Genomic DNA, 9,444 nt, shown 5'->3' on the forward strand with positions numbered 1-9,444 from the left:
TGCTCATCTGGATGTTGTCAGTGGGAAAAGTGCACTTTGACTTTTGTGTTTCATCTATGAATCTTTATTTTCATGACTTATATTTTATATATCAAGTAGACCTCGTGGGTTAGTTTGTTGATCCTGCTGGGACCTCTGGCACTGGCATCGTTGGTACTCACTACCACAGACTGGTAGAAGACCTCCCAACATCCTTCTGCACACATTATAGGATCTGAGCTTCCTTAGAAAGTAGTCTGCTCGTGCTCTTCTTACAGTGGATGCAAAAGTATTCGGCCCCCTTGAACTTTCCCACATTTTGTCACATTACAGCCACAAACATGAATCAATTGTGTTGGACTTCCACGTGAAAGACCAACACAAAGTGGTGCACACGTGAGAAGTGGAACAAAAATCATACATGATTCCAAACATTTGCCACCCAGAAGCCGATGTTGTTCACAGGACAGCAAGAGTCAACGATCGGGATGCTCTTGTCGTCGTTATCGTTCCCCTCCTACGTTTTATTTCCCCGATTTCAGTGTTTTTGCTTCACAACTAAAGCGTGCAGTTTACTTTGTGCACTAACATGGACTCGAATCAACCAGCGCCACCTCTGGCCAAGTGCCACAGCCTACAGCAGCGTTTGTTTTCATTCAAAGGCTTTATGGCTTTAATACCTGGTGGGCCGGTCTCTAGTCAAAATGCCCGATTTTCTGTCCCAGTCCAGCCCTGCAGGTTAATACTGGCAGTGTCACCGTGCCAGCTGACTGTATTTCATCATCAGCCAGTGTTGTTCTTTATCAATATTACCAAAGTTTACCATAAGGCAGCATAGAAAGTATTTAGTTGCTTTCAGGTTTTATTCAAATGTTAGTCTTTTCAGTTGTTTCCCCACTTTTTTCCTGTTTCAAAATCAAACACTAGTTTGTGAGAAGATTATCTTCTTTTTTTAACAGGCAGATAAAGTTTTGCATTGGAACTGGCTAATTTGCCAATTGTATGTTAAAAATGTTCGTATTTTAATATTCAAAAATGTTTTTGCCCAAAACATATGTGCACTACATGTCAGTAAAAATACTATGCAAATATTGATGTCCTTGACTGCTGAATAAACACTGACTGATTGTATCTCTTGTACTTTATCAACGCAGTATCTAAAAACTTTGCACCGTAGTGGTTAAAATCTCATTCTAACAAGAGTTAAAAGCACATTTGGTTATTAGGTTTACAGGGTTATTGAATTATGGTGAACGGTTGTTCTTGCTGATCGGAGCTGGCTTAGCCCTGGTTTATCGGAGAAATAAGAGAGCGGAACCGGCTGTTCAAACCCCCCCCAAGGCTGCCTGCTGGAATCGAAGCGACGGGACGAGGCGCGACCTCTCACAACGAACGTAATATGGTTAACACCTTGGAGACGCTTACAGCTGCTGTGAAGGCTCAAAACAACACCATTGAGCGTATGGGGGGATACATCAGAGAGAGGCCTGCTCAGAATGAGACCCTTGAGCGACAGTTGGAAAACATCGCGGAACGGATCACTGCAGCTGTGGGGTCTCAGAATCAAAAGAATGACAACACCATGGAACAGAAGTTTGATACCATCATGGGGAGGCTCGCGGCTCTCCAACGGGAGATTGAGAGACCAGCGTCAGAGTGTTAAAGAGCAGCCTGAAAATTCTCCTGGGCTGCTCGCATGGAAATTTACAAAATCAATATCAAAATTGCGGACCCCCATCACGGCGCCAGCTGCAGGCCCAAGGCTGGAGCCGAACAATCACTCCCTGATAACGACTGTGTTATGACTGTCCTTCCCATCCCATGCAAGGCCACCTGGGTTGGCTGGAAGACTGTTTACTTAGCCTGGCAGGGCGAAGGACACTGTCTCAGCTGAACTCTGGACACACACACACACATACAGTGATATGCACACACTGATCCCCCCTCCCTTTCCAAACGCCTTCGATGCTTGTGCCCTACCGGGGAAGATGGCGGTCGACTGGACCAGCGCAGACAGGCTGCAGGGCCGGATGCGCTGTCTACACCGGCTCTCTCTCACCTTTACCCGCCCCTGTTGCTTGTCTTGTGTTTCTATGGTGTATTGATAGTCATGTGCTTTTTGTGCTGAGGTGTTTTTTCTGTTATCAAACTGTTCTCCCACTAGGAGCTCAGTCTGAGTGGAGTTTTTTTTCTCCTCCTCTTACCTCATGTAGTGTATTTTCGTTGTTTTTTTCCTATCAGCCGACCTTTCTAACGTGTCTCCCCAATGTGATGTTTGTGTAAAGTTGGTCAGAAGGTTCCTTTGTAAGTGCGCATGCGCCATTAGCGTGCAGCCTGCTGTAACCCTGATTTCCTTCGGGATTAATAAAGTATTCTGATTCTGATTCAGTTGGTAGAATATTTTTTAACATTATCTGCCAATTACATCTGCCACCCTTCTCCAAATCTGTGCCCCTACCTGGCCCCCCCAAACAAAAATTTTCTAGACACGCCACTGGAGGTGTGACGTGTGCAGCTGGGACACTGCCGCGTGGGTTGTCTCAAATGCTGCTGCCGCATCTGCCGCTGGCGAGATGTACACGGTTATCGCGATGACTTGCGAGAGCTCCCGTGGCAGGTAATATGGTCGGATGCTAACCGCTAAAAGCTCCACATCACGAGTAAAGTGCTGCTCCTTAACACTGATGTGCCCCGATTTACACCACCTCTCGTTCACACACATCACAATCCCCCCACCTTTCCTCTTGCCGGTCTCCTTCGCGTCCTGATCCGCTCTCACCAGGTGAAATCCCGGAACACTCACGTGAGAGTCTGGAGTGAGGTGTGCTAGCCACGACTCTGTGTATCACATCATGCTAACCTCCCGGTACTCCCTCTGGAGTCTGTTCAGCGCTGCCAATTCCTCGATCTTACTGGGGAGAGATCTGACATCTCCCATAATGATCGAGGGTACAGATGGTTTGCACCGTCTTTCCACTCTGACACTTAGCTCCAGCTCTACGTGACTATCACACCCAACCACTGCAGTGTCATCAGAGGACTCACGTTTCATTGTTATACTGGAAATCTGAGGTGTACAAGGTAAATAGGAATGGTGATAGCACTGTAGTGCCCCAGTATTACTGACCACCACAACACACAGGCTACCCACCAGCCAGACAGACAGCGATCCAGGAGACAGTAGAAGTGCTGACATCCTGACCAGCTTTCCACTCTGCAAAAGGGGTTGGATGGTATTAAAGGCACTGTAAAAATAAAAAAACATGATTCTTACAATGCCACCTTCCACCTGAGAGTGAGAATGCTGGAACAACAGGTAGATGAAAGCATCATCCACCCCCACAAAAGACTGGTGAGTAAACTGAAGAGGTTTCACCTGCAGGCTAAACTGGGCAAGAACCGCTCCAAGCACCTTCATGACATGAGAACCAGTCTGGTCTGTCTTTCTTTAGTATTGGAACTAAACATGATGTCTTCCATAGTTCGACAACTTCTGCTGCTGGAGTCTCAGGTTGCAGATCATCTGCAGAGGTTTATTTGAAGAGTTTCAGTCAGGTTTCAGAGCTCATCACAGCACAGAAACAGCTTTAGTGAAGGTTACAAATGATCTTCTTATGGCCTCTGACAGTGGACTCATCTCTGTGCTTGTCCTGCTAGACCTCAGTGCAGCGTTCGATACTGTCGACCATAATATCCTATTAGAGCGATTAGAACATGCTGTAGGTATTACAGGTACTGTGCTGCAGTGGTTTGTATCATATCTATCTAATAGACTCCAGTTTGTGCATGTAAATGGAGAGTCCTCTTCACACACTGAGGTTAATTATGGAGTTCCACAGGGTTCAGTGCTAGGACCAATTCTGTTTACATTATACATGCTTCCCTTAGGCAGCATCATTAGAAGACATAGCATACATTTACACTGCTATGCTGATGACACCCAGCTCTATCTGTCCATGAAGCCAGATAACACACACCAATGAGTTAAACTGCAGGAATGTCTTAAAGACATAAAGACCTGGATGGCCGCTAACTTTCTGCTTCTTAATTCAGATCAAACTGAGGTTATTGTACTCGGCCCTGAAAATCTTAGAAATATGGTATCTAAGCAGATTCTTACTCTGGATGGCATTACCTTGGCCTCCAGTAATGCTGTGAGGAACCTTGGAGTCATTTTTGACCAGGACATGTCCTTCAATGCACATATTAAACAAATATGTAAGACTGCTTTCTTCCATTTGTGCAGCATCTCTAAAATTAGAAATATCCTGTCTCAGAGTGACGCTGAAAAACTAGTTCATGCATTTATTACTTCCAGGCTGGACGACTGTAATTCATTATTATCAGGAAGTCCTAAAAACTCCCTGAAAAGCCTTCAGCTAATCCAAAATGCTGCAGCAAGAGTCCTGACAGGGACTAGAAGGAGAGAGCAGATTTCTCCTGTTTTGGCTTCCCTTCATTGGCTTCCATGAGACAGACACTATCTCTACTTCCAAGATTAGGCTTCAAACTTTCCTTTTTGCTAAAGCATATAGTTAGGGCTGGACCAGGTGACCCTGAATCCTCCCTTAGTTATGCTGCAATAGACGTAGGCTGCCGGGGATTCCCATGATGCACTGGGTGTTTCTTCTTCACTCACTATGTGTTAACAGACCTCTCTGCATTGAATCATATCTGTTATTAACCTCTGTCTCTCTTCCACAGCATGTCTTTATCCTGTCTTCCTTCTCTCACCCCAACCAATCACAGCAGATGGCCCCGCCCCTCCCTGAGCCTGGTTCTGCTGGAGGTTTCTTCCTGTTAAAAGGGAGTTTTCCCTTCCCACTGTCGCCAAAGTGCTTGCTCATAGGGGGTCATATGATTGTTGGGTTTTTCTCTGTATCTATGAAGCGCCTTGAGGCGACTTTTGTTGTGATTTGGCGCTATATAAATAAAATTGAATTGAATTGAATTGAATTGAATTGAAGAGATGCTGAAGGATGAAGGCTGGGCCTCAGAGATCTCAGGACCCTGGGACTGATGCAATCAGGGCTTGCAGCATTGTTCTGTCTCCCCGTGGCTCTGTCACCTGTGTGTCCAGAGTTGTATTGTCCTGTGTTTTACAGCCCACATACTGCTGGATAGTTGGCAGAGTCACTGGAAGTGCATGGTGTGAGCGACTGGTGGCTGTTGGGCCCGAGCAGAGCAAGGAGTGACAGCTGATCCTAAAGGCTGATTGTGTTCATCTGGAAGTTTCCAGTGGGAGAAACGTTTCATCATCATCATCAGGTGACGTCTTCAGTCTCAGCTGACTGCAGGTTTCCAATCTTATAAACAGGACATTTGCACGATGACTGAAACCAGCCCAGTGAAGGAACAAAGGGCTGTGAGGTCAGTTTGTTGATCATTAATAGGCAAACAGTCATGATCACTGATTAACAACACTGATCAATGATCAATGGCCACGAGTAGGGATGGGTATCGTTTAGGTTTTATCCGATACCGGTGCCAAACCGGTACTTTTGAAACGGTGCCAGTGCTTAAACGGTGCTCACACCGGTGCTTAAAGAATGGAGAACACAAAATTGGTCCACAAATCTCTCATGTTCAGCTGTTTTTTTGTAAAAAGATAACAATGTTAGCCTTTTCTGCAGCTATGGGGCATATATGGCATCACTCTTGGCTGGAAGCAGTGCTTAAACAATGGAAAAAAAACAAACTTTGTCTAAAAACCTCTCATGTTTAGCTGTTTTCCACTTTTTCTTTGGTCATTTTGGCCTTTTTGGCCAGGGTGAAGGGAGTATCTGCCATCAAACAAGAAGACAGCCGCATGTAGCTATGATGATGTTTGCTAGTTCACCTTACATGCATTAATGTAATAACGTGGTTAGCCTACTCAACGTAAATTACACACGAACAACATTAAGCTCCTCACGCAGAGAAGAACGGCTGCTGCCGCATCATCATCCTCATCATTTCTGCTACACTGGCAGGGCTAGGGGCCAGGACTCTCCTCTTCGGGTTCTTGGGGGATGTTGCTAACTCCGGGTCCGATAACAGGCACCACACCCGCAGTAGATGTGCTTGGTGTGAGGTCTCGCAGTAAGCTATCAAATACGGAGCATTTCTCGGCTTTTAAAAAAAACGCTATGCGTCGCCAGGTGTTTCATCGGATTTGAGGTGTTACCTCCTTTGACAGTATCACAGTATCAGCTTAAAGCACTTGTTGCTGCTGAGTTTGCATCTTTTGCTGTGAAGTACAGCCAGACTTTTGACCGCTTTGCCTTGGACATTTTTAATCTGTAGCTCTGCTCTAAAAGAACGTACGTACCTGGACCCGCCTACTATCCTCGGAAACGTAAAATGATTGGCTAGAATCCAAAGTGTATCACAGCTCAGGAAAAAAAAGCACCGAAATAAAGCACCGAAATGTGCGCTGCTTTTCGGTCTGGTTACTACCGTTTATGTCAGAACCGGTGCCATCATGGCACCGGACACCGGTACCCATCCCTGGCCACGAGTACCATTCTCATAGCAGTCCTCCTGGCTCTTAACAGCGTGCACTACATTACTCTGTTTGTGTCGGGGGACCCGATCCTTGGGGTGGACCAGTTTTTGGCCACAGAGATGCTGCGTTTAAAGAAAGTGTGTCTTAACTGTTCCGATACTCCTGACGCATTAGGCATCAGCAAAGGTTTTCTCAGTATTCAAACCTTAAATACTGATCTGTGTGCGTAGGTTTACACGTCAGCTTTTAAATGTCCCCCATTACTGATGGAGTGATAGCAGAGTTCACTGGGAACAGGAGAACTGTGAAAACATAAACCATGACAAGCACAGACACTGGATGTAGCGTACACTTTCATGAACACTGTTTGGCTTCAGCTCTTTGTAAGGTGTAACTTTGCTCTCTTTTGCGTCTGGCTCACAAACCAACACGAGGAAGCCACAGACCGGTTGTAGCACCTCCTCTGCACACTGACAGCAGAGCACTGCAGGCCGACGGGCCGGCCTTGGAGAGGAGCAGACACCCTCCGTCTGCTCAAACATGAATCCCACTTCTGAGTGTTTACACTGTAGGTCAGCTGAGTGTAAGGCTGCTGCCTCCACCAGCTGGTGGTGATGAGTAAACACTGATCAATACAGCAGACGAGAGTTCTCCCAGTAAATAACGTGTGAAACGCTCAGTTCATTGTCAGGTGAGACAGTCACAGGAACATGTTCTGGACTGCACCACCTTTTTCCTCATTGCCGTCTCTGTCAGCCCGAGCAGTGAAGAAGCTGAGTACTGTGCTTTCAAGTTTTACATTTGGCTAAGACCAGCATGTCCCTACAGACGCTGTAGAGGAAGTCCAACTGTGTCCCCAAGCACAGTCTCAGGAAGAGGTGGGCAGACCTGCAAAGGGTCCTGAACCCATCAGCAGGACTGGTATTTGTAAGGAAGAACAGGAGGAGCACAAAATGACCTCCAGCAGGTCGCTGTGTGGATGTCTCTGATCAGTCACTCAAAAACAGACATGAGGCTGGCCTGATGGCCCAACATGAGCCCATAATACTCTGGACTGGTTCTTATACAGCACTTTTCTTCTCTGCCTTACTGCAACGCGCCTCATTCGCCCATTCAATGACTTTTTACTGTGCTTAAGTTCTTTCTAACATTCACACTCTGATTGATGCGTCGGAGAACAACATGAGGTTAATATGTTGGCTTGCAGACTGGAGCAGCCAGGGATCAAAACACCAACCTTCCAGTTAGCAGACCTGCTGTGCCCGTTGAGCTGCAGCCACCCCGCCTGCACAGAGGTGAGGTGCAGCAGGCGGTGCACTGTTGAGGGCAGCTTCACGCCTTCATTTGCATCCAATCAAAGTTTCAGGTCATCGATTGTGACTGTGACCTGCTTACTGGACATCTCAAAGCCTGGAGCCGCCTGTAGTAGAAGCAGTAATCCTTACATGTATAACGTCTGCTGCATGGAGACAAAAACTAGTCTCAGGCCCAAATAAAGTCATGTTAGCCATGAAATGCTGAGTTCATTGTCATTTGCACTAAATCTCCACTGTTTGAATACCCAGAGTCATTGAATGGAGCGTGTCCTGGTTTGAATATATTTATCCAACTTGACCATTGTTGGAGTCAAATTGTTAAATGTTGTCATTGTGTTACTTAAATTTGTGTTAGTTCAAACTGTATGATCAAAGACATTCTTTTGTTTCTGACGCCCTCCGCAGCCTGTTGAGCGGTGGGGAGGCTGTAGTGTTTATTACAGGCACATCCTATGTGAGGCTTCTGTTTTCTTTAGCCTCCTGAGACCTGAACTCTTCCACGGCAGCATTTTTAATTTCTCTTTGATATTTGGGCTGATTGGGACCTGGTGAATGTAAAAACAAAGAATTACCCGATTTATTTATTTTTTTTACCTGATTTTGGTTTCTGAGAAAAACGAGAGCCACATATGAGGATGTGTTTAGAAGTTCGATAGAACAGCAGCAGCATAACGTCCTCGTCAGTGGACATCAGGCCCTTGCAGAGCAAAATTTAGTATTTTGGTCTAATTAACCCAAAATGTGATGTCCACACATGTGGACGCCAGGTCCTATGAGGTTAGTAAACTTCCTGCCTTTATGACCTTTTTGTGGGCAGCAGGTCACAGAAACACAACCCCAAACACACACATACAGATGGTCGCACATACATGCATACACACGCGTGCTTACACGTGCACACACACACACACAATACCTTATCTTTTATAACCATAGGGGGGTTTACAATGGGTGGTGCTGTGTGTACTCTGTTTTCAATGAAAGGCGGCAAGCGGAGGCCGGGGTGGAAGTGGTCTGAACGAGGGCAGAAGGGCTGCTCTGAGATCCTCCCTTGCGCAAGTAAAATCGCTGTTCGTCTTGCTTCCTTAATGGGAATGAGTCTCTAAACCAGCGGCCTGTGGAAGCGCAGACCCAACAACCATTACAGTTAATATGCCATAAAACAGCTTTATTCTCATATTGGCTCAAATGGCAGATATTGCCCAGCTGAGAGTCCCCTAGTCTTTCATAAGTTTTCACCATCTAAATCTAATGTGTTGGTAGATGCTACCATTACTATTGTATGGCACAATTTTATCTGTATGTGCTTATAGCATGGAGTTTAGCTGCTGTCAGAACTACTGTGGGCCTCCATTATTCACCGAGCTGTAGATAAAGGGTCCGTTGGTGTGAACAGAGATTTGATAGTTTGAATGTTATAACTTTGCTTTTCTTCAGGCCAACAGCAGGGAGCTCTCTGCAGCCCTGGACTGACGCGGTGTGTTACCTCTGTTAGCCTGTTCTTCCCCTCACTGCGCTCACTAAATACCTGTGGTGTGGCTTTTTTTAAACACCAAATCCCAGTTTATGCTGGAAGTGGAGTGAATCTGTCCCTCTGTAAGCAGCACTGGATCGAGTCCCAACACAACATCCCCACAGCACCAGGAAAACATGGAGGCCAAA

The sequence above is a fragment of the Simochromis diagramma genome, unplaced genomic scaffold, assembly GCF_900408965.1.
Source record: "Simochromis diagramma unplaced genomic scaffold, fSimDia1.1 OVJJ01000005.1, whole genome shotgun sequence".
In the NCBI taxonomy this organism is placed as follows: Eukaryota; Metazoa; Chordata; class Actinopteri; order Cichliformes; family Cichlidae; genus Simochromis; species Simochromis diagramma.